Genomic DNA, 20,291 nt, shown 5'->3' on the forward strand with positions numbered 1-20,291 from the left:
TCCTGCCTGACTCTCGTCCCAAGCCTCTCTCTCCTGTCCTGCCTGACTCTCGTCCCAAGCCTCTCTCTCCTGTCCTGCCTGACCCTCGTCCCAAGCCTTCCCCTCCTAGGGTCGCCTGTGTGTGCGGCCTGGGGTCGCCTGGGTGTGCGGACTGGGTGTGCGGCCTGGGTTCGCCTGGGTGTGCGGCCTGGGGTCGCCTGGGTGTGCGGCCTGGGGTCGCTTGGGTGTGCGGCCTGGGGTCGCCTGGGCGGGCAGCCTGGGTGTGTGGCCTGGGGTCGCCTGGGTGCGCGGCCTGGGGGTGCGGCCTGGGTGTGCGGCCTGGGGTCGCGTGGGTGTGCGGCCTGGGTGTGCGGCCTGAGGTCGTCTCGGTGTGCAGCGTGGGTGTGCGGTCTGGGTGTACGGCCTGGGGTCGCCTGGGTGTGCGGTATGGGGTCGCTTGGGTGTGCGGCCTGGGTGTGCGGCCTGGGGTCGTCTGGGTGTGCAGCGTGGGTGTGCGGTCTGGGTGTACGGCCTGTGGTCGCCTGGGTGTGCGGCCTGGGGTCGCCTGGGTGTGCGGCCTGGGTGTGCGGCCTGGGGTCGCGTGGGTGTGCGGCCTGGGTGTGCGGCCTGGGGTCGTCTGGGTGTGCGGCCTGGGTGTGCGGCCTGGGGTCGCCTGGGTGTACGGCCTGGGGTCGCCTAGGTGTGCGGCCTGGGGTCGCGTGGGTGTGCGGCCTGGGTGTGCGGCCTGGGTGTGCGGCCTGGGTGTGCGGCCTGGGGTCGTCTGGGTGTGCGGCCTGTGTGTGCGGCCTGGGTGTGCGGCCTGGGGTCGCCTGGGTGTGCGGCCTGGGTGTGCAGCTTGGGTGTGCGGCCTGGGTGTGCGGCCTGGGTGTGCGGCCTGGGGTCGCCTGGGTGTGCGACCTGGGGTCGCTTGGGTGTGCGGCCTGGGGTCGCCTGGGTGTGCAGCCTGGGTGTGCGGCCTGGGTGTGCGGCCTGGGGTCGCCTGGGTGTGCAGCCCGGGTGTGCGGCCTCTGTGTGCGGCCTGGGGTCGCCTGGGTGTGCGGCCTGGGGTCGCCTGGATGCGCGGCCTGGGTGTGCGGCCTGGGGTCGCCTGGGTGTGCGGCCTGGGGTCGCCTGGGTGTGCGGCCTGGGGTCGCCTGGGTGCACGGCCTGGGGACGCCTGGGTGTGCGGCCTAGGTGTGCGGCCTGGGTGTGCAGCCTGGGTGTGCGGCCTGGGTGTGCGGCCTGGGTGTGCGGCCTGGGTGTGCAGCCTGGGTGTGCGGCCTGGGTGTGCGCCCTGGGTGTGCAGCCTGGGTGTGCGGCCTGGGTGTGCAGCCTGGGTGTGCGGCCTGGATGTGTAGCCTGGGTGTGCAGCCTGGGTGTGCGGCCTGGATGTGTAGCCTGGGTGTGCAGCCTGGGTGTGCGGCCTGGGTGTGCGGCCTGGATGTGCGGCCTGGATGTGTAGCCTGGGTGTGCAGCCTGGGTGTGCGGCCTGGGTGTGCGGCCTGGGTGTGCGGCCTGGGGTTGCCTGGGTGTGCGGACTGGGTGTGCGGCCTGGGTGTGCGGCCTGGATGTGTAGCCTGGGTGTGCGGCCTGGGTGTGCAGCCTAGATGTGCGGCCTGGGTGTGCGGCCTGGGGTCGCCTGGGTGTGCGGCCTTGGTGAACGGCCTGGGTGTGCGGCCTGGGGTCGCCTGGGTGTGAGGCCTGGGGTCGTCTGGGTGTGCGGCCTGGGGTCGCCTGGGTGTGTGGCCTGGGTGTGCGGCCTGGGTGTGCGGCCTTGGTGAACGGCCTGGGTGTGCAGCCTGGGTGTGCGGCCTGGGTGTGCGGCCAGGGGTCGCCTGGGTGTGCGGCCTGGGGTCGCCTGGGTGTGCAGCCTGGGTGTGCGGCCTGGGTGTGCGGCCTTGGGTCGCCTGGGTGTACGGCCTGAGGACGCCTGGGTGTGCAGCCTGGGTGTGCGGCCTGGGTGAGCGGCCTGGGTTTGCGGCCTGGGTGTGCGGCCTGGGTGTGCGGCCTGGTTGTGCGGCCTGGGGTTGCCTTGGTGTGCGGTCTGGGTGTGCTGCCTGGGGTCGCCTGGGTGTGCAGCTTGGGTGTGCGGCCTGGGTGTGCGGCCTGGGTGTGCGGCCTGGTTGTGCGGCCTGGTTGTGCAGCCTGGGGTCGCTTGGGTGTGCGACCTGGGTGTGCGGCCTGGGTATGCGGCCTGGGGTCACCAGGGTGTGCGACTTGGGGTCGCCTGGGTGTGCAGCCCGGGGTCGCCTAGGTGTGCGGCCTGGGTGTGCGGCCTGGGTGTGCGGCCTGGGTGTGCGGCCTGGGGTCGCGTGGGTGTGCGGCCTGGGTGTGCGGCCTGGGTGTGCGGCCTGGGGTCGCCTGGGTGTGCGGCCTGGGTGTGCGGCCTGGGTGTGCGGCCTGGGTGTGCGGCCTGGGGTCGCCTGGGTGTGCGGCCTGGTTGTGCAGCCTGGTTGTGCAGCCTGGGGTCGCTTGGGTGTGCGACCTGGGTGTGCGGCCTGGGGTCGCCTGGGTTTGCGGCCTGGGTGTGCGGCCTGGGGTCGCTTGGGTGTGCGACCTGGGTGTGCGGCCTGGGTGTGCAGCCTGGTTGTGCAGCCTGGGGTCGCTTGGGTGTGCGGCCTGGGTGTGCGGCCTGTGTGTGCAGCCTGGGTGTGCGGCCTGGGTGTGCGGCCTGGGTGTGCAGCCTGGGGTCGCTTGGGTGTGCGACCTGGGTGTGCGGCCTGTGTGTGCAGCCTGGTTGTGCAGCCTGGGGTCGCTTGGGTGTGCGGCCTGGGTGTGCGGCCTGTGTGTGCAGCCTGGGTGTGCGGCCTGGGTGTGCGGCCTGGGGTCGCCTGGTTGTGCGGCCTGTGTGTGCAGCCTGGTTGTGCAGCCTGGGGTCGCTTGGGTGTGCGACCTGGGTGTGCGGCCTGGGTATGCGGCCTGTGTGTGCAGCCTGGATGTGCGGCCTGGGGTCGCTTGGGTGTGCGACCTGGGTGTGCGGCCTGGGTGTGCGGCCTGTGTGTGCAGCCTGGATGTGCGGCCTGGGGTCGCTTGGGTGTGCGACCTGGGTGTGCGGCCTGGGGTCGCCTGGGTTTGCGGCCTGGGTGTGCGGCCTGGGTGTGCAGCCTGGGGTCGCTTGGGTGTGCGACCTGGGTGTGCGGCCTGTGTGTGCAGCCTGGTTGTGCAGCCTGGGGTCGCTTGGGTGTGCGGCCTGGGTGTGCGGCCTGTGTGTGCAGCCTGGGTGTGCGGCCTGGGTGTGCGGCCTGGGGTCGCCTGGTTGTGCGGCCTGTGTGTGCAGCCTGGTTGTGCAGCCTGGGGTCGCTTGGGTGTGCGACCTGGGTGTGCGGCCTGGGTATGCGGCCTGTGTGTGCAGCCTGGATGTGCGGCCTGGGGTCGCTTGGGTGTGCGACCTGGGTGTGCGGCCTGGGTGTGCGGCCTGTGTGTGCAGCCTGGATGTGCGGCCTGGGGTCGCTTGGGTGTGCGACCTGGGTGTGCGGCCTGGGTATGCGGCCTGGGGTCACCAGGGTGTGCGGCCTGGGGTCGCCTGGGTGTTTGGCCTGGGGTCGCCTGGGTTTGCGGCCTGGGTGTGCGGCCTGGGTGTGCGGCCTGGGTGTGCGGCCTGGGGTTGCCTGGGTGTGCGGCCTGGGTGTGCTGCCTGGGGTCGCCTGGGTGTGCAGCTTGGGTGTGCGGCCTGGGTGTGCGGCCTGGGTGTGCAGCCTGGGTGTGCGGCCTGGTTGTGCGGCCTGGTTGTGCGGCCTGGTTGTGCAGCCTGGGTGTGCAGCCTGTGTGTGCAGCCTGGGTGTGCGGCCTGGGTGAGCGGCCTGGGTTTGCGGCCTGGGTGTGCGGCCTGGGTGTGCGGCCTGGTTGTGCGGCCTGGGGTTGCCTGGGTGTGCGGCCTGGGTGTGCTGCCTGGGGTCGCCTGGGTGTGCAGCTTGGGTGTGCGGCCTGGGTGTGCGGCCTGGGTGTGTGGCCTGGTTGTGCGGCCTGGTTGTGCAGCCTGGGGTCGCTTGGGTGTGCGACCTGGGTGTGCGGCCTGGGTATGCGGCCTGGGGTCACCAGGGTGTGCGACTTGGGGTCGCCTGGGTGTGCAGCCCGGGGTCGCCTAGGTGTGCGGCCTGGGTGTGCGGCCTGGGGTCGCCTGGGTGTGCGGCCTGGGTGTGCTGCCTGGGGTCGCCTGGGTGTGCAGCTTGGATGTGGCGGCCTGGGTGTGCAGCTTGGGTGTGCGGCCTGGGTGTACGGCCAGGGGTCGCCTGGGTGTACGGCCTGGGGACGCCTGGGTGTGCAGCCTGGGTGTGCGGCCTGGGTGTGCGGCCTGGGGTTGCCTGGGTGTGCGGCCTGGGTGTGCGGCCTGGGGTTGCCTGGGTGTGCGGCCTGGGGTCGCCTGGGTGTGCGGCCTGGGTGTGCGGTCTCTGTGTGCGCCCTGAGGTCGCCTAGGTGTGCGGCCTGGGTGTGCGGCCTGGGGTCGCCTAGGTGTGCGGACTGGGGTCGCCTGGGTGTTTGGCCTGAGGTCGCCTGGGTTTGCGGCCTGGGTGTGCGGCTTGGGTGTGCGGCCTGGGTGTGCGGCCTGGGTGTGCGGTCTGGGGTCGCCTGGGTGTGCGGCCTGGGTGTGCGGCCTGGGTGTGCGGCCTGGGTGTGCGGCCTGGGTGTGCGGCCTGGGGTCGCCTGGGTGTGCGGCCTGGGTGTGCGGCCTGGGTGTGCGGCCTGGGGTCGCCTGGGTGTGCAGCCTGGGTGTGCGGCCGGGGTGTGCGGCCTGGGTGTGCGGCCTGGGGTCGCCTGGGTGTGCGGCCTGGGTGTGCGGCCTGGGTGTACGGCCTGTGGTGTGCGGCCTGGGTGTGCGGCCTGGGTGTGCGGCCTGGGGTCGCCTGGGTGTGCGGCCTGGGTGTGCGGCCTGGGTGTGCGGCCTGGGGTCGCCTGGGTGTGCGGCCTGGGTGTGCGGCCTGGGTGTGCGGCCTGGGGTCGCCTGGGTGTGCGGCCTGGGTGTGCGGCCTGGGTGTGCGGCCTGGGTGTGCGGCCTGGGGTCGCCTGGGTGTGCGGCCTGGGGTCGCCTGGGTGTGCGGCCTGGGTGTGCGGCCTGGGTGTGCGGCCTGGGGTCGCCTGGGTGTGCGGCCTGGGTGTGCGGCCTGGGTGTGCGGCCTGGGTGTGCGGCCTGTGGTGAATCATGTGCTAACTTCAAGAAATCCTGTACTAATGTTGTTGGAATGATTGTCTGTTTAACAACACGGGCGAGCACTCCTAATTTCGCGTCCCTGCACAAGACTCCCTCACTGTGCTAAATACAATTCTCTGACTGGAACAAGTGTCTTAGCATCCAAGGAAGATCTTATACACTCTAGGAATTCTGTGACAGGACCCCAGACTGGGTCATCCCGTTGATGCTGTCTCAACCTCTCTATATCAACATCTACGAGGCTATTATCTACAGTGACTGCACCCACTCTGCGGGAAAGCGCGTCTGCAACTACATTGGATGAGCCAGAAACAAAACGAAAATCTGGGTCAAATGTTTGTATAGTTAAAAATCACCTCTGAAACTTTCCTGTAGGATATTGTCTTTGACAAATACTTCACAGTGCTCTGTGATCTGTATAAACTGTAATAGGGTAACCATATATGTATTCTTTAAGATGTTGAGTGCCCAAACTACTGCAAGACCTTCTAACTCAGTTACTGAGTATAAGTTAAATACAATGTCTTGCGCTGTGGTCCACCACTGGAATGTAACTTCCTGTTTCAATAGTGAAGTGAGTGGGTGGACGATCTCCGCGAAATTAGCGATAAATCTTCGATAATATCCTGCTAAACCAAGGAAGGATTTGACCTTGTCTGTTGTGGAAGGGACTGGCCATTCTATAATTGTTTTGACTTTATGTGCATTAGGTTGAATACCGTTTTCATCAACGGTGTGACCTAAGTAATTAATTCTTGTTTGTAGAAAGGAACATTTGGATAACTTGACTTTTAGGTTCGCATCCTTAAGTCGTAGAAATACTCTCTCAAGACTTTTGAAATGAAAAGCAATATCTGGAGACATGACAATTATATCATCAAGATAAACCAATACATCTTGGCCCAACATGTGACGATAAATGTTAGTCATTAACCTTGAGAAGGTGATCACCGGTGAGGAATGAAGACCGAAGGCCATGATGCATATGAACTGCCAATGACCATCTGGCGTACTGAACACAGTCAGGGGGCGGCTTTCCTCTGACAAGGGAATCTGCCAAAATCCGCTCAATAAATCCAAAGTTGAAAATACCTTATTGTTACCGAGGCTATGAAGAAGCTCTGATACCACTGGTAATGGGAAACCATCTTTCAAAGTGACCTTGTTGTTGGGTTTTCTAAAATCTATGACTGAGTCTAAAAGTTCCGTCCTTTTTCGGAACGATCAGATGTGGTTAACTCCATGGTGGTCGTGATTCCTCTATAACATTATCTTTCAACATGTCCTGAAGAAGTTTGTTTGCTGTGTCTTTGTGTGCGTGTGTGTGGCAATTAATAAGCTGGGACGTAGATGGGACTTGTGTGTTTTCCTCTAAGTTAATAATGTAAACATCCAAGTGGTTCTGCTGATAAGGCAATGTTAGACTTATACTGGTTAAGTGGTCAACATGCTTGGTTAATCCTACCTTGGATATCATGTGATGGTGGGGAGGAGACGTGCACTGCTGAGTCAGGGGTGATGGTGGGGACGGGACATGCACTGCTGTCAGGGGTGATGGTGGGGAGGGGACGTGCACGGCTGAGTCAGGGGTGATGGTGGGGAGGGAACGTGCACGGCTAAGTCAGGGGTGATGGCGGGGAGGGGATGTGCACTGCTGGGTCAGGGGTGATGGTGGGGACGGGACGTGCACTGCTGAGTCAGGGGTGATGTTGGGGAGGGGACGTGCACTGCTGAGTCACAGGTAGGAGCAGTAGGTGGTGGTGGGTTAGTGGAATGTGAGACTAGACGGATGTCTGCGATCAGGCAACTCCTCGTCTTGAACTCCCGACTTCAAGACGGAGAATTCCACCAGCTTAGCACCTCTGCGGAGACGGACAGTTGTGGGTCCCGTATTGGCAATGTATATGGTGACCTCTCCATCTGGGGTCTCATGAATAGAGGCGTCCATCATGGATAGTCGTGTGACAGTTAGTGATGAAGGTTCAGCAACTACTCTTAGTGCGAGATCACCCTGACTATGTCTAAGTCCATGATCATTCATCCATGTTCGAGAAAGTGAGAGAGGAACCTTCGTTAATGTGTCACTATGCAGAGTCATGTTGGTTCTCAGTTTACCAGGACAATGATGAGCGGAAAAGTGAAATGGATGCGTATTGTCTACCGTGAAGCAGGACGTGGGAGCAGATGTATCAATGACTCTGACTGAGTGAGAACTCTTCTCTGACAATGGCAGGAACGTATTATCAACACAAACAACATTTTCATGATAAATAGGACAGATCTTATGTTGTGCCACACATAGAGTGGCGTCCTAGTAACAAGTTAGCAGGAAACGTTACACCACGAACAATGTAAGGGATTACGGTAATGACCGAGTCGCCAATGCGAATGTTCATTTTAATAGTGCCCCTTACGTCGAGATTTTCATCTGAGATAATTTGAAGGGATGGGTAAAAGTCCGAGCATTGAACAAGTTGAGTGCGCCCCATTAATGGTTGAATAAAATCACAATGAATGACATCTGCTTCCGCGCTGGTGTCTAGAAACATTGTGATTAGCTTATCCTGAGAAGAATCCACTAAATCGAAACTTGTAATGTGAGAAAATGGCGAAGAACGAGAATGTCTTAAGAGTTTCTTATGTGATGGAGTCTTGTCATGAGAGAGAGATTGTCATTGTTGATAATGACATGATGAACCTGTGTTAGATGACGTCTGTCTAGCTAAGGCTCGGTTGAAGTGTGTCTAGCGTTGCTATGATATGAACACCAGCTTGTTGGTGTTGGGCGGGTGAAGGTCAGCTTGGTGTCTGACTGGAGGAAATGATGACTCGCTCACCGGAATTGTGACCGAGGTTGTAATGACATGGGTGGTTGACTGCCTTGGTTCTGGTCAAGGCTCACGTGAGAATGAGTCCCATGTGTAAGGACACACATTCACCCTTGCCATGGTTGGCGACACCGGAAGCACGTCACTTTATGTGAGTGTTTGTCATCACTGAATCGCTGTATTTGACCGTGAGAAGAATGATTGTGTTGACCACTAGAATGTTACGTCACACTTTGGGAAGCCGACACTCTCCCCAGTGTCTTGGTGTTGGAATATCCACATTTCTTTTGAGCGTAATTCAACACTTTCGTTACTGACCCACAATGAAGGGTCGATGTTCTCATTAAGTAACCGTCGTCTTACGTCTGGAGGTCAGGTCCTTGAGAATGAAGGTTATGTGTAATAAACGCATGAGTGTTTGTACATGAGTTTCAGGATTCATCATGGCTGATATCCAGGGTGAGGATTCATAATCCTGCCTAACTAATCTCATTCTTCCATGTAAGGTACTCCAGTGATCAGGGACTGACGTATCATCCAAGTATGTTGTGTTAAGAGCACGTAAAAGGACGTGTAGTAAACTATCTGAGAATGATTCCTCACAACCTGATGTAAACAACGTTTTAAATTCCTCCCAAGATGTACAGTTTCCAATGTCATCTGAGTCATAAACAACCCTAGCTTAATTGTTAGGCTGGTTGAAATCAATGAGATTTTTAGCAGCCGATATAAACGCTCTGTCTCCTGAATCACCATTATGTTCAACAATGTCCTCTGCATTTCTAATCCACCGATCAAAATTTGACAGTTTACCATCAAATAACTCGTGTGGTTCCCTAGCTTGTTTTAGTGTTAGAACGGTTTTTAGTGAAGGAGTTTTTGTTATGTGGCGGGGGAGGTGGGTGTGGGTGTGGTAACGTGTGAGAAGGTTTCTGTGGGTCATCTGTGTCACCAGAATCTGTCAAAACAACTGTGTGTGACGTCGCCATTTTAGAAGGCTGGTTCCGTTTATAATAAGAGATTCTAGGTAAATTCCTGAGTACATATGAACCTTTACGATTACCGCGTGGAATTTCTTTGGAAATGTAATACAATCTTACTTAAAATGTGTAAGTAATAATCCCCTAAAAATATTTAAAATATAATTAACAATATTGACCTAATACAAAATACATAACATGAATATCATTTGAAAATATTGTAATGAAATAAAGGCAATAAAAGGATGGCAAAACAGTATAACATATGAATACAAGACTCTGTATATGGGAGGTGCACATAATAGTATAACATATCAGTAATGGACTCTATATATGAAAGTAATCATCACTAAAAACAATAGTACCAATGTATGAAAACATAAGAAAGAATATATGCGAGAATAACTGAAAACTTAGATTAATTTGCTAAACTACAAAGATGAATAATCATATTACCCAAAAGTATATATATGTCTATATTTATAGACTAGGAACTAGTAACACACAAAAGGAGCATACCTCACAGAGTGAACCATTTTGACACAGTTCTTATCTGAATGGGAGATTCGCTTACGAAGACGTCTTGGGTGTAGCGAGGTGAAGATGTGTGCAGAGTAGCGGCTGGCTGGGTGTAGCGAGGTGAAGATGTGTGCAGAGTAGCGACTCGCTGGGTGTAGCGAGATGAAGACGTGTGCAGAGTAGCGACTCGCTGGGTGTAGCGAGGTGAAGATGTGTGTAGAGTAGCGACTCGCTGGGTGTAGTGAGGTGAAGATGTGTGTAGAGTAGCGACTCGCTAGCAGGAAAGTTGAGTGAGCGACAAGGGCTGGACCACGCGATGCTGACGTCTGGGATGTCGCCACGGCTGATGATGACGCGTCTCTGGAGCGGTTGACAAGATGACCTCCACGTTGGTGTTGGCAGGATCGATGACAGGGGTTATATTGGAGTCCGTCAACATCCATTCAACAACGTGTTCAAAATAACAGATCAGCTCTTACGTGTTCAAACATCCTGATTAACAGTAGCCCGTGGGAACAGTGAGCCCGTGGCAACATGCATCTAACTCTATGTAACTCACAGTAAAATGATAATGACAAATACCTAATGAAAAATTAATGGTAGTGTGCGTGAGTCTTACAATGATAAGACATCCAAACACTTGCACACACATTACCAAATAAGCCGCGATGATAATATTATTATTATGATCCGACGATTAAAACAAAATTGTAGTTAATGACATAATATATTCCCAACGACTAAATCAACCATAGCAATATAGCCAGCAAGTAAATATAGCGAACAAGATAATGTAGTTAGGATGGCATTATATTGAAAATAACAATACAGCCACCATGCCAATATCGTCACCATGACAATGTAGCTGTATTTTCAATGTTACTCTTATGTGAATATGGCTTTATTGTCAGTATAGCTATAGTGTCATGTGGAACATATTTTCATAGTGGCAGTTGGGGAACATATTTTCATAGCGGCAGTTGGGGAACATATTTTCATAGTGGCAGTTGGGGAACATATTTTCATAGTGGCAGTTGGGGAACATATTTTCATAGTGGCAGTTGGGGAACATATTTTCATAGTGGCAGTTGGGGAACATATTTTCATAGTGGCAGTATTGTCATTATGAACATACCGTCATTTTGGCTATCTTTTCATTTTAGTTACATTGCTATGATGTATATATCGTCACTTTAGCTATATTGGCAAGGTGAACTTTATTTATAGGTGATATATTGTCATTATTTAACTCATGCATAATTTGTTATAAGCAATATATTATTATGATAATTATATTATCATGGTAACAATATTGTTACAGCGACTATATTGTCATTATGACTATAATGTCATAGTGGCTATATTGCCATGATAACTATATTGTCATGGTGATTTTCTATCATGATATCTATAATGTCATAGTGATTGTATTTTAATTGGAGCTTTTTTAATGGTGTTGATATTGCCCTTCAGGATATGCCATTATAGAAGAGAAATTGTCATTTTGATTAAATTATCAGGTGACTACATTGCCATGATATGCTATATTGTTATGGTTTCAGTACTGTCTTGGTAAATCTTTTATTACTGTGGCTACATTGTAATGGAAACCAAAATGGTAAGGTGGCTATATTTTCATGATAGGATGATTTCATTATGGCGATTATAATGCATTTCTGAGTATATTGTCATGGTGACTGTGTTGCCATAATATCTATATTGTCATTTAATTTGTTGAATTGATGGCAATATTGTCTTAGAGACGGTACTGTCATGTTATCTGTATTGTCACGATGGTTGTATTGTCATTGTGACTATATAGTCATGTTGGCTATATTGTCATTAAGATCACATTGTTATGGTAACTATATTGCCATGATGGCTGTACTGTTAGGTCACTATATTGCCATGATGGCTGTATTGTTAGGTCACTATATTGCCTGATGGCTGTATTGTTAGGTCACTATATTGCCATGATGGCTGTATTGTTAGGTCACTATATTGCCATGGTGGCTGTATTGTTAGGTCACTATATTGCCATGGTGGCTGTATTGTTAGGTCACTATATTGCCATGATGGCTATTTGTCATTTTTGTTATATAACAAGGAGGTGACTGTCTTTTCATGTTGGCAATATTGTCAGAATAGCTATATTGTCAAGTAGTGGGTATATATATTTCTTTTCTGGCGGTATATTGTCATGATGGTAATAATAACATTTTGGCGATATTGGAAATGTGACATCGTGTTTAGCAGCTAAACTCTTGTTGTGGATATTTTTCAATTCAAATATTTCATCATGGTAGGTATATAGTCAAGGTTACTATATTTTCATGGTAGCTACATTGTCATGGTGAAGACATTGGCATGGTGGCTGTATCGTTATTTTCAATATAATGCCGTCCTTGCTACATTATCTTGGTCGCTATATCAACTTAATGGCTATATTGCTATGGTTAATTTTGTCGTTCGGGATATATTTTGCTATTAGCTACAATATTGTTGTCATTATATGATCATGATAATAATATTTTCATGGCGGTATGTTTGGTATTGTAAGTGTAAGTGAATGGATATCATATCATCATCTCACTTATATTGTCATGGTTTTTATATATATATGTATACGTTGAGATGTATAGGTATGTATATTTGTGTGTGTGGACGTGTATATATATACATATATATATATAAATATATATATATATATATATATATATATATATATATATATATATATATATATATATATATATATATATATATATATATATATATGTGTGTGTGTGTGTGTGTGTGTGTGTGGGTGGCTTTGGCAATTCTTTGGTCTGTTTCCTTTCGTTCCCTCGCTAACACGTTAGACAGCGACAAAGCAAAATAGATGAATAATATATATATATATATATATATATATATATATATATATATATATATATATATATATATATATATATATATATATATATATATCGTATGTTTATGCTAGAGACCATATGAACTGCGATGGTATTGATGTTGGTGATACACACTTACGCGCCATTAAGAATCAATATTCATTTAATGCTGATCTTGTGATATACCCGTTATAATAATTCCTTATGATATCAGAATGATGAAACCAATTATACTGTGTACAGCCACATAAGGTTTTATGAGTCCTCTTCTGTATTGGACAATTGATGACCGTCCTTTACAACTGAAGGATATGAGACCTGTTGACGTAGATGACCGGCAGTAGTTCAATATTATCCTTAGTAGATATAATGAGGGTCATTAGCTTATCATACATTGAACTTTAAGCTTTATGAATTCGCTGAATTAATAAAGCAAACTTGAGAGTCTGATGCACCTCATGGATACATTGTCATATCATTTGACCCATGTAATTAACGTTAAATGAAATAGACAAGGAGGCAGACATATCAAGGGAAGATAAATAGGCAAATAGACGCCTACACATAAACACACAACCAGCCTCCATAGTGTTGTGTCTAGTGCTGGACCAACGATATTCCGGGGCCCGAATACTGGTCTTAGACAGAGCAGCCGCCTCATACCCAGTGTGGCTTAGTACGACCAGGTATGTGCACCAGGTGTATGCTTTGTTAAATTTTGATGAATATATGTATATGAATACTTTTATGGAAACAGTCACGAATGGATGCACAGGACTGGTGCCTAGGTCATCAAAATGACAGTGTAGTGAGTTAAACTGCTCGGCCACCACAAGAGCTGTCCACCTCTGACCAGCTTATGGTCCAGTGAGTTCGAATGAATGAATGAATGATGATAAAAAGTCCCTTCCAAGGAAGAGGGTGGGAGAGGAGAAGGGGAAAGAGCAAGATTTGTTAGAGGAAGTGAATTGTAGCAGGAGGAAATGAGCCAGGGCTCAACCCAGCGTGAATCGGGTAATGGGGATAGCTAGGACAGAACTGATGAGTGGAGGGCGAAGGAGGTTTTTCTTTTCTTTTCGTAAGGATATAAGAGATGGATCGTATCTGTGACAGACAGACACTGATATTGCCAAGATGTTCCCTACACGGATTCAGTTGTAAGATCTATAATGTTTTGTAGTTTTTAAATTCAAATATATGGGGACTGGATATTGTCCAGGTTGAACATTGAACATGTGGTCTGAGTGATCTATTCCCAGAAGATTATTGAAGTAGTCAGTCCAGTAGGTATGGTGTATTTCAAATCGCTCTACTTATTCATCGTAGTTTCCTTCAATAAATGTTTAGTGGAGGCAATCGCACTCTCTCGTGGAGTTCCGCATTCCTGATGAACTCGTGCAATTTGGTGCTGAAGACCCAACGTAGAGTATTATTCTGAATCATTTGGAGGGCGTGGGTGTTGGGTTTGGCTCCGAGTTCAAGAGCTGAAGGGGCGTAGGTGACAAGTGGTCGAATTGATGCTTTATAGAGGTGCAATTTGGTTTTGAATTGCTCCTCTCTAAATCTTTACAATATCGCGAGCTCCGCTCTCACAGTAGCCGCTATAAATTGAATGTGATGGTTCATCCGTAGGTGAACATCATAATTTAGGCCCAGTACAGTGTTGGTATGTGAGGTCGGTATGGGTAAATGACGGTGTATACGGGAGTGTAAGTAGACATTACTTATGTTGTATCTCTGACTTACGTTAAAGTAGGATATGTTGGATTTTGCAGGATTTGACTTTGTCCTCCATTTTAATCCCCAAAGAGAAACGTGGTCAATTTCCTCTCGAGTTCTACTGGTTAAGTGTGCGAGGGTTCTGGCTCTGATCAGTTGGGTAGCGTCATCTGCATATTGGAGAGTGATGGAGTCCGAGTGTGTAGGATTGGGAAGATCATTTGAGTAGTGTGTAAAGAGTGGGGGCCAGCACGGAGCCTTGAGGTACACCAGTGTTGAGGGGGAAGTAGTTTGAGTAAGAGTTTTTGTATTTCATTCGGGTTTTTATGTTGCTAAGCTTATTAGAAAGAAGTCTAATGGTGGGTCGTGGGAATTGAAATTGGGAACTTAGTTTGTACCTCAAGCCATCATGCCAAACGGTGTCAAAGGTTTTCTTAACATCTTTTGTATGTCCGCGTGTTGATTTTTATGTAGTTGGTGATCATGTTAAGTTCATCTTGTGTGGAGTGATATCGAAAGGCAAATTGTTTGTGTGAGAGTAGGTTTTTGTTCGTTAGGTGTTGTCTGAGTCTGTTGTTTAAGATTCTTTTAAATGTCTTCCAGATGGACTCAGGTAAGCTAATGGGTCTGTAGTTAATTGGATCTCTCTTTGATTTATTGGACTTAGGTAACATGGTGGTCGTTTCTATTTTGAAATTCGCTTGAGGTTAGTGCTGCGTTGAAGAGGGAGGTTATGGCTCTGATAGTGTTGTCAGGGAGGTGGGTAAGTAGTTGGTAACCAATGCCTGAGATGCCGGGGCTACTTTGGGGGATTTCAGTAGGAGGAATATGACCTCGCTCGATGTTATGGGAGTTGTGAGTAGGTGGTCGTCTGAAAGGAATTGCAGGTGTATGATTTGTTCTGGGTAAAAGTGACTGGGTCAGTTTTGTATATGTTTTGTGACAATTTGAGTGCTTTTGTACGCCAGAGGATGTGGAGGATGTGGGTGAAAGATACCCTCCCAGTATTTTTATAAGATGTTGGCGATGTCTTATGGGTTATGATGTTGAGTGTTATCATTTAGTCCATTAAATCTCTTTTGGGTATTCCTTTGAGTTTTCGGATTCGGCTCTAAAACTCCTGAGGGGATCTGATTCGGTGTTCTCCTGCTGTGGTGATTAGAGATTTCTAGTGTCTATTGTGGTCTTCTTTGAGGCTGATGAGTGCTTGGTTTCGTAGGGAGGTGAGGTCCTGCCGTACTAGACCCAATCGATGTGTGTAATGCTCAAACCGTCGACGGTAGTACGAGAGGAGTCTTGTTGTTTTGGGAAATGGAAAGGTGTATCTTGTGGTAAATGTGGATTTTGGGATAGATGCGTCAGCTGCGTGTGTGATTGTTTGGTGTATATATTCTATTTCAGTGTCTATTATTGTTATTGGGTAATTTTCATAGTTTGTGGTGTAAGTGCAATTAGAAAGTGTCTTTGAAGTTGCGCTAGTCTGCTTTTTTTGTAGTGGTAGTGTGAGGGTGGTGGGACGGGGATAGGGTTAGATGAGAGGTGAAGAAAGAGAAGGATGTGGTCGGAAACACACAGTGGTCCTGGAGACAAAAAGTAATGAAGATAATTACTGGCTCTGTTGGAGAAGACAAGGTCGGGTCTGCCCTTTCCTCGTGGGCCAGTGAAGATGGTATGGAAGAAAGGTCCTAGGAAGTTAAGACGTTTGAAGGAGCATAAAGCGAATAGGTCATCACCGTGAGAATTGTTTCTGTTGTGGTGGAAGGTTCTGTGTTGGGCGTTGTGGTCAGCTACAAGGTAGACTGGGATATGAGTGTGATTGAATACTGTCCAAAGATCGTGGAGTGGAGTGTTAGTGTTGGGTCGAGAGTATGTAGTGCAGAAGATAATGAAGCCATGTATTGTGTTTACCGCTAGAAAGTGTTCGAGACGCCATGAAGTGGTTCTCAATCGTGTTCGACAGTACTGCGTGTAAGAATGGCGACTCCCTTATGTCTACCGTCTGAAGACTGTTGGGATGTATATCCGTAGTGTCTCATTCTACACCCATTAGTGATACATGTGCTGTTGATTATCAAAACATCGGGTCTTTTCTCTTCGAGGAGAGTGGCAACCAGATGACGGCCATTGTGGTAGATGAGCACATTAAACTGCAAGATTTTAAGCATTTTACGATTTTGGGAAATTTATCGTTCTTTTAATTCTGTGTTCGATGACAGCCATTGGCATTCCGTTGAGGGTCTTCATGTGAACTTCGGTGGAGGTTTGTCTGGTCTTGGGTCGGCAACTTCCTGGGAGGGGTTAGAGAGGGGGAGAGTCATTGTCGACGAGTCGAATGTCGATGTTGTAAGCAGGTAGGTTGTCTGGTGAGTCGGCAGGGTCAGGTTCTGTGGCTCCTCTGGGAGGGTTAGGTGCGAGAGGATGGGAGGTGGAAGGGTAGGAGGGGGGTCGGGAGGGGAGGGATTGGGAAGTGGAGGTTCGGGAGGGACGGTGTGTGTGTGGGGGGGGGGGGGTGGAAGCGGAAGTTTTGATTGGTGAGTGTGGAAGAGGAACTGGTAAGTGGAGAAATGGATGGGGTGTTGGTGTAGAGTTGAGGGGTGGTAGATGGAGTTGTGTTAGGGGGTGCGGGGAAGGTATCTGGAGGGTGACAGGTTGTGTTGCTGGGGGAGAGTTTGAAGTGTTACTGGAAGTATCCTGGGACATATTTACGTTAGGGGTCAGGGAGACGTGTGACAGGAGCCTGGGAAGGATGGCTGTTGGCGGGGATGGTGAGGAGTTCGGGTGGAGTAAGTACATTGGGCAGGTTCATGTGTGCTGGCAGCAAGTCGAAAATCCTGACAAATTCAGACTTGTCTTCCTTGCTCAAGAACAGTGCTTTGAGGTAGCACGCATGCATCCTTCCTTGTAGAGTGAGGAGGTCGGAGGAGTTTGTGGTTGGGATAGGAGAAGCTTGGGTGGCAGACGGAGGTGCAGCAGCAACTGCTTCGTAGAGGTGAGGGTTTGTAGAAGGGGACGAGCTGGAGGTTTTGAGAGATTGTCGCGCCGAGGGGAGTTGCTCATACTTTCGTGGGCATTGCCCAGATACAGCAACGTGTTGACCTTTACAATTAACACAGATTGCTGCCTGAGCCTTACACTCACGAAAACCGTGATCAGTTTCCGCACATTGACTGCATGTGTGGCGCTGAGCTTTGCAGCTCTTAGTCTCGTGTCCGTATTGTAGACATTTAAAACCTTGTATATGGAGGTACTGGTCGGGTTTGTGGTATTTGGCAGGCACTGAGATCATGGGACACAAGATTCCCCGGGAGAGTAGGCCATCTGTCTGGGTCCAGTTAGAGCATTGTATTTTAAGTGATCTTGAAGTGTTCAGTTGGAAAACGTTGATGACATTAATGTCATTGTTTTCTTGAGTTATGGCTTCAGTTATCTCTATGGGGTTAAGGGACAAGATAGATGCATCAATATTATTAGCACTATCGATGCATCTAGCTTGAAGGGGGTGGTCGTAAGCTTGGATAGGATCTCATCTGGATCGCTATCCTTGCTTACACATATTTTATATACATATTTATTAGTAGGGGATTGAATAGCCCTACTGGGACGGACCTCAGTGGTCTTAAATACAATCGTTAGTAATTCGAACGTGTTAAGGGAGGGGGTTGGGGACTTTCGGTTTTAATCAATTTTAAACGAATGTCAGGAGGCATGATGTCATCAATGTCCTAATGCCGAGGAAACGTAGGTGAGGGACCACAACCCCACTCCAGGGAGGACCCTGCACTATCACAGGGTAACCCAGGAGGCTCGGCGGGAGTGGTAAGAATGTGAGGGTCTCAACCCCGTTAGGTGAGAACAGGTCCACACCAAGCCTCCGCTCCTCAGGAAGTAATTTTCCTGAATGGGGTGGAGAAGCTGGGGTAGAAATTGTTCAAACCTAACGGTCGAGAGGTGTCGATGATGGATGGTAAAAAAGATAGAAAAAAGCACGAGAGAAATTGACTGGAGGCAACGTAGGGTGGAGAGTGAGTTGGCTTTATATCCCACACTCTAGCCAAGGTCAGTCTCTCTCTGGTGTTCACTCGCAAAGCATCTCATGGTGTCACGGACGGCAGTTGCGGACTGACAGGGTGAGCTACACTATGTTATAAACGTGTTATGGTGATAGAGAAGACTGCAGCATGCAGGGACAACCAGGGCCATATTCTCCGTGCAGCGAAACCTCCTCAAACAGTTTTGACAACAGGAGACAGAAGGTCATAAACACAGAAGAAAAACCCTTCAAATGTCCTGGGTGTCAGAAAAGCTTTACGAAACATGTCTATCTTCATAGGCACATGAAATTACATACTTTTGAGAAGACATATCAGTGTAAAGAATACCAGAGTACCTTCTCCTGTAAGAACAACTTAGTGTTGCACATGAAAGTTCACATTGGACAAAAGCAATATCAGTGTTCAGAGAGTCAAAAGTATTTTTCTAAAAAAATATGATTTAAAGAAACACTTGAGAATCCATACTGGTGAGAACCCATACCAATGATCAAAATGTCAAAATAGTTTTTCTTCTAAAAGTAGGTTAGTGACACACCTGAGAGTTCACACGGGCGAGAAGCCATAGCAATGTTCAGAATGTCAAAAGCAATTCTATAACAGAGGTAATTTAGTAAAACGTCTGAGAGTTCACATAGCCGAGAAGCCAAACAAGTAAAAAGAATATCAAAAAACCTTTTCTGCTATAAGTACTTCAGTGACACATCGAGAGGTTACACAAGCGAGGAACCATAATAGTGTTCAGAATGTCAAGAAACTCTCCCTGGTAAAAGTGCTTTAGTCAGACACCTGAGAGTTCACAAGGCGAGAAGCCATACCGGTGTTCAGAATGTCAAAAACAATTTTCTTGAAGATGTGATTAAGGAAGACATCGGAGAGTTCTCACAGGGTAGAAACCATGCTTATGTTCAGAATGTCCTAAATGTTTCTCCCGAAAAAGCAGTATAGTAAAACGCAAGGTAGTTGAACGCATCCCAGATCTCATGTGGTGAGAAGAATTGGCCACGACCCGCGTGCCGTGGAGCGACCCATGACGTCACACCCATCTTTCCCAAGATCACAGAGGACCCCACCAGGGAGGTCAGGCGCCAAACAGGTGAGAACCCACACTGATAAACAAATGATATTGTTTCATCTCTGGTATTACACTAATATCTCTGTAAAATAATATTACTATATATATATATATATATATATATATATATATATATATATATATATATATATATATATATATATATTTTTTTTTTTTTTTTTTTTTTCATACTATTCGCCATTTCCCGCGATAGCGAGGTAGCGTTAAGAACAGAGGACTGGGCCTTTGAGGGAATATCCTCACCTGGCCCCCTTCTCTGTTCCTTCTTTTGGAAAATTAAAAAAAAACGAGAGGGGAGGATTTCCAGCCCCCCGCTCCCTTCCCTTTTAGTCGCCTTCTACGACACGCAGGGAATACGTGGGAAGTATTCTTTCTCCCCTATCCCCAGGGATAATATATATATATATATATATATATATATATATATATATATATATATATATATATATATATATATATATATATATCTTTCTTTCAAATTATTCGCCGTTTCCCGCGTTAGCGAGGTAGCTTTAAGAACAGAGGACTGGGCCTTTGTGGAATATCCTCACCTGGCCCCCCCACTGTTCCTTCTTTTGGAAAATTAAAAAAAAAAAACGAGAGGGGAGGATTTCCAGCCTCCCGCTCCCTCCCCTTTTAGTCGCCTTCTACGACACGCAGGGAATACGTGGGAAGTATTCTTAATCCCCTATCCCCAGGGATAATATATATATATATATATATATATATATATATATATATATATATATATATATATATATATATATATATATATATATATATATATATTTCTTTCTTTCATACTATTCGCTATTTCCCGCGTTAGCGAGGTAGCGCTAAGAACAGAGGACTGGGCCTCCTAGGGAACATCCTCACGTGCCCCCCCCCCCCTCTGATCCTTCTTTGGAGAATATAGAAAAAACGAGAGGGGAGGATTTCCAGCCCCCCCACTCCCTTCCATATATATATATATATATATATATATATATATATATATATATATATATATATATATATATATATATATATATATATATGTATATATATAAATATATATATATATATATATATATTTTTTTTT

General features: G+C 49.1%; 1 long non-coding RNA gene across 2 annotated transcripts in view; it reads left to right on the top strand.

Moving 5' to 3' along the window:
• Positions 1-12,985: 12,985 nt before the first annotated feature.
• Positions 12,986-20,291, top strand: part of LOC139751715 (uncharacterized) — a 72,197-nt gene continuing 64,891 nt past the window's right edge. The window contains exon 1 of one of the 2 annotated variants that reach the window (XR_011713404.1): positions 12,986-13,032. This is a non-coding gene — a long non-coding RNA (uncharacterized lncRNA). Of the gene's footprint in view, positions 13,033-18,744; positions 19,211-20,291 lie in introns of those variants that run through there. The other variant, XR_011713403.1, reaches the window with a different exon arrangement.

The sequence above is a fragment of the Panulirus ornatus genome, chromosome 12 (assembly GCF_036320965.1).
Source record: "Panulirus ornatus isolate Po-2019 chromosome 12, ASM3632096v1, whole genome shotgun sequence".
NCBI classification, from domain to species: Eukaryota; Metazoa; Arthropoda; class Malacostraca; order Decapoda; family Palinuridae; genus Panulirus; species Panulirus ornatus.